Below are 5,632 nucleotides of genomic sequence, written 5' to 3'. Positions count from 1 at the left end.
TCTAAATTCACGTTTTCTAAGAAATTGATATCTCTTTGGTATGTATTTTGATTTAAATTAAAATTTCATTTATCTCCTGCAATAATAGTGGCATATACATTAAATAATATATAAGTCTGGTGATTGTATTCCCAGGATGTATTAATAGTTTGCAGCACATCATTGCTTACATTTGAACACCTTGAGACTGGGTTTGTTTAGTCATAGGGATGTGTGTGTGTGTGTGTGTGTGTGTGTGTGTGTGTGCGGACTAAATGTAAGCCATGATTAATTCACCGTCAGACTCATTATTATTCTTCTATTAATGTCCATGTAAGAGCAATTTCTAGAGCTGAGTGGATGTAGGAGACCATATTGGTCCATTTGGTGCCCCCTTGTGCTTTGACTTACAATTTAGGTTGGAACTTTCACTAAGGGGACAGGTGTTGCTGGATGTAGCAGCACAAAACGTTTGTGACTGCATTGCTTGGCTTATGGAGATTTATGTATTATGGTTATGGATTCATACATGTAACAGATTAAAGAACATTAACAGTGAGTGGTAAATATTCAGCCAAAGACAAGAAGCAGAAGTAGAACTCTGTGATTTCATTCAACGCTGGTAAGTGGTGCTACAGTGCTTAAGTATAGGCTTAGCTACAACAGGGCACATTTAAGTTACATACAGACATCATTTATACTGAAATGTCATGTCTTCATGGCCAAATGCTGATTTATAAAAATCTAGCATCTGTTACTAATGTTAACAATGGCTGTTGTGTCTGCATCATTGCACAGTAATCATGTTATTTAACCTGCATGTTGAGAAATCAGTTAATTTAACTTTGTAAAGACAGAATTAGACATTAGAATTAGGCAAACAGACTTAGATGATTGGTTCTGATTTTGGAACATCCCTACAAATCAGTCCGTCAGAGAAATCAGAGATTTTCACCTCCAAATTAGCATGAAAAACTAAATTTAGCTTTTTTTAAAGGAAAAAAAAACATGCTGGCTTTTTTCACTGTCAGTTTGACTAATCGTGTTTACATCGCAAGCAGCGGTGGACACATGCATTTACTCAGTCACATAGTGTGGCTTTACACAGATCGTAAATAGAAACAAATATTTTTTACAGTAAATTTAGTTCTTCCAGCTGACCTAGTTGTTTCAGCAACCTTGCTCTTCCTGATATGAACTGTGTTGATGGAACACAATGACAGCTCACCTCAAAGAGAGCTCCCTGTCTAATCAAAAGCAAGTTTGATTGCAACATGCTCAGAGGAGAGACTGATGATGGGACGGAAGTATTTTCATCACTGCCCCTACGCATCACAAAGGCCCAGCACTTCATCAGCAGGTATCATGCAAGCCAGGATGCTTGGCTGCTGTTTCTTCAGCAGGCCTCTGGAGATCAGGGTTTGGCTCAGGCTGTGGCTCATGGAGGATTTAAAGAAGGACAGACAAGAAAGGATACACTGAAGAGACATGACCCAGACTCAGGGCTCATTATTAACTTTTTGAGACATCTTTCCTGCAGTCACTCACTCATCCCTACCCATTAGTGAGAGCCAGGCTAGAGGTACTCGAGCCCAACTTGAGCCCTAATTTTGACTTGTGACTTGACTTGGACTTTTGCACTGTTAGCTTGGACTTGGACTTGGACTTGTACATTAACTGCATTCAGACATGTAAATCAGACACAAGTCCTCAGATTTTTATTTTATGTCATCCCCTTGAACCCAAGGGACCTCGGTACCGGGGACAGAGCAGGCAAAGATTCCATGCCTTTATTAAGCATACAAAGCGTTATGCAACATACACATCACACACACCATTATAATGGGAAGAAGCTCAGCTTTAAGCCTATGAAGAGCATTTTTACCTCAATAAAACACTATTCCAACACCAAGCGGCTAAATGAGCTTGCAACAAAAAGACAAAAAACTAGCATGCCCCAGAAAACCGGCATGTTACAGACATAAGCCTCGTATCAACTGAAAGCTAAGGCTCTGTAGATTGTAACAATATATGATATAGGTAACAATAGATGCCACAAAATCTCACTGAACCAGGAGCTGAAGAAGAGCGACAAAACAACTTCACTTCGTACGGTTACACCTTTGCTGTTTTGCCATCATAAATCATATTCCAGTCCAAAACTCCACTCAGTTCTTAGAATCCCATGTATGTGGAGCTGAAATTATTTTCCGTTGTCTCAGGACGTTTCTCTTCCCGTTTGAAGCTCACAAATACAAGAAAGGAGAGTTTCCACCTCTTCTTTGGGTTCTTGCCTTTTCTTGCCACAAATTGAGTGGCATTATTTGGGGAAGTGCAAATTCTTCAGATTCTTTTGCATGTGACAAGTCAATAGAAATCACCATCCAGATCAACCAGTGGCTTCCTGAAGTATCACCCTGTGTAAACATGTACAGTGACCTGTAGGGTTAGCCACTTTTATGCCTGGGGGGCACATGACGCAGGTAGTGATGGAGTTACAGAGACATTTTGGGCTTGTTTGCTAGCTTTTCATTTTTAAAATGGCAGAGGAAAGAAAGAAGACGTGTTTTACAACATCAAATGCTAGATATATTGATGACTGATAGAGGGGCCAGTGAGCGATCATTACAACAGCAATCAGGAATCCATTATACCACCAGAAAGGTATATAAACACTTGTTTTTTGTGGATTAGTAATTGATTTGGTGTAGCTTTATTTATTATACTGCATTTCAATAAATTTAGTAAATTGACAAATTCAAAACTGGTTCAAGTTGATTTGTTGAAGCATTTGGCTTCACAGTGATGATGCTGATGATGAAGATTATAAGCCAAAAAGTAGGCCTACTTGTGGCATAGCATCTCTCCCTCCACCGCAGCATACTTTGAATAGGGTGGGTATGGAGTCAGTCTTATTACAGTTAATGGTGAGACTTTACATAATGGTTTTCTAGAGTTTTTAGATTTTCACTGGATGAATCCAGAAAGATATTCACTCTAAAAGTGTAAAATTTTGGCAGAAATATTTTTTTTTTTTTTTTTTTGCTGTGTGCCATCTTGATTTATTCTGACCTGGTAACATATATACTTGTTTTTACACTTCTACAATAATTTCACGTGTTACCTTTTGACAACAAAATAACTACACTATAAGATAAGATACTATAAGATAATATCTATGTTAAGTTCAATATTATGTAATAATTATAATATATTTGCATTGGACTTTACTTGGACTCAACTCAGATTTTTATTTAATGACTTGGATTTGACTCAGATTCAATTGGATGTGAACCCCTTGTTGATGAAATCTGACCCCTTCTCAGTCAGTGCTGTGAGCAGTTTTTGTCTGGTGTTAATGTGATAGTGTTTGCTGCCAGTGTTCCTTCATCCCCGTGTTCAGGGCTTTGTCATTTTACTGACATCACCCACAACTGTCACATGTGATTTTATGGTGATATCAGGCACCACTTTAGTTTTCCTCTTCAAAGCATCAAGCTAATTTATTTGTCCTTTGTAGTTAGAAATTTGGCATACTGCTTTCTTGTGGAGCAGGTTTCTACAAAATGCCTGAACCAACAATAAACACTTCACTGTCATGTTGATAGCCTGTTTTGGTTTTTGTTGAAAGCCACAACCAATCAGCCATTTCTTGTGTAAAATAAGACACTGCTAGAGCATCAATTCATTATGAGGTTATGAAACATGGTTCTACTAGCTATGACTACATGTTTTTGCTACAGGAACATTCACATAATACATAAGCTTACATTCACCTTACAATAACAATTTGCTTATGACAGCAGAACAAGTTTCAGGTCAGATAGTTCATTCAAACTCAATGATGCAGGAAAAAATAAATAAACAAATAAATAAATCTGCAACACATAGCACATCAGCGAGTTGCAGATGTCATTTAATTGTGCTTAATTAGACGACATGGTTTCAGTAAAAATATTTATGTACAAATACACAGGATGATGTGTTTCTGCTAATCTTTACAACCGTGAGCATTTCATACCTTTTGTACATGTATTTGTCTTTCACATATTATGGAAAAAAACTATTTAAGTAATACAGTGACTATTGAAATAGATTCCACTTTATCTTTGTCTAGTCTTACAATACATTTGATAACATTTGCAGTCATAGGCACTTCCTTCCTGCTTGTCTACTCACAGTATCTTAAATATGTTCTGCATACAGATGTTCCTCCAATACATTTTTCATTATCAGATTCAGCAAGTAATAGTTTTCCTTGGCTCTGTTCTCTAGTAATAAGTGAATTGTCTCTGGCACGACTATTCTTCCTCTGCAAAAAAACCAGCTGACGCAAGATGTTTCTGATTTATTCTGCACTCTAAAATACAGCAAGTACTGCTGCTCCAGAGACTTCAGTTAACCTTGCTTTCTCCAACTGACTCTTGACAGACTCTGCCTAACTTCAGATTATGTAACTGCTGCTTTTCACCAGGTAAGCATGCAGGTAAGATCTTCTCTTGTCTCTGAAACAAATCCGTAAGATAATTAATCCATCCACTAATCATAACTTGAGGGACTCTATAGTGTGAATAGTCTTTTTCTTTTCTGTACTGTGTACAGCTGCAGGTACTTGTTTCCTGTGTACTTATTCTTTTTGAATACACATCCTTCCCTTATCCTTGCATGCTTTGCACCCTCTATAGCCTGTTTGCTGCTGTAACACTGTAATTTCCCAGTTATGGGACTAATAAAGGATTATCTTATCTTAATAACAAATAGCTTAATGTTGTACATGTATAGGAAATTTCCTCAGTCTTAGCCACCAGTACTGTGTGACTGAGCAGATTTATAACATATTAGGGACTGATGGGACCAAACAGCTGTGACACATTGGGAGCTTTGGCAAAGGAAACACCTGCTCACTAATGGAGGAGAGACTTTGGATAAATCATGTTACGTCGAGACTGCCAAAGAGGTGGCTGACACAGGTCTGATCTGTCTGAACGTCTCGCCCTCAGTGACTGGTTTGGGAATGTGTGTGTCTGAGCTGGGAACAAGTTGTCTTTTAACATAAATAATTTATTACAACATAAATTTTGAGGGCTCGGTCTAATATCACAATGAAATGAGATCATTACAAAGACGAAGAGCTGTTTCCATCACCCTGTACACCTGCATTACATATTAACATTGGTGAGAAATTTAGACTGCTTTGTGAGACCTCTTTCAGAGGAAACGGTTTCTCATAATGGCAGATGGTGGAGTTCAAAAGTGAAGTGGTAGCAGAGTGTTAAGGAACAGGGTTTAAGGGAAATTTTGTTTTGTTTCTGAAAAAGAGCAGCATTAACAATACAGTGTAGACTGTGTTTTTATAACCTTAAAGATGCAATTTGTAAGATATTGCCAGAATATTGGCAGAAAACATTGAAAAATGTCAATAACTCAAATTATGTTGATAATTCAAAATGTTATTAACAGAATAGGGTTTATATCAAAGACATCTGTGTACCACATTGCAGAGCTATGCCTGGGAGATGTAGGAGCCACTTTGCCAAGTTTCACAAGCTCTCTTTGCTTTTAGTCTAATGAGTAAAGAAAACAAACTCAGTAAATGTCAAGAAAGGAAATACTGATACACCTACTTTCCTCAGGTCTACCAAGCGTGTCATTG

Source organism: Scatophagus argus, chromosome 3, assembly GCF_020382885.2.
Source record: "Scatophagus argus isolate fScaArg1 chromosome 3, fScaArg1.pri, whole genome shotgun sequence".
Classification (NCBI taxonomy): domain Eukaryota; kingdom Metazoa; phylum Chordata; class Actinopteri; family Scatophagidae; genus Scatophagus; species Scatophagus argus.
The sequence above is the reverse complement of the archived record's forward strand: the minus strand, read 5'-3'. Positions refer to the sequence as shown.